Source organism: Callospermophilus lateralis, chromosome 12, assembly GCF_048772815.1.
Source record: "Callospermophilus lateralis isolate mCalLat2 chromosome 12, mCalLat2.hap1, whole genome shotgun sequence".
Lineage (NCBI taxonomy): Eukaryota > Metazoa > Chordata > Mammalia > Rodentia > Sciuridae > Callospermophilus > Callospermophilus lateralis.
In genome coordinates, this window is record NC_135316.1 from 73,201,954 (window position 1) to 73,202,202 (window position 249).

Here is a 249-nt window from a genome sequence, read left to right on the forward strand (position 1 = left end):
GACTGTGTGTTGTTTTTCCCGTATAATAAAACCAAAGAATAATTTGGTTCTTCATATCTTAAGATAATCCACATAAAGAAAGAAACTATTTTTTAAAAATTCAGTTCTCTATATACAGTGAGTAAAATACTAGATTTTTTAAAAATAAAAATAAGTCATTAATAACTAAACCAGATTCTTTTTGGATACTATTAAAGTAACATTTAAGACTCAACCTTGAATGATGCTGTTCAAAATAAAATACTTTTT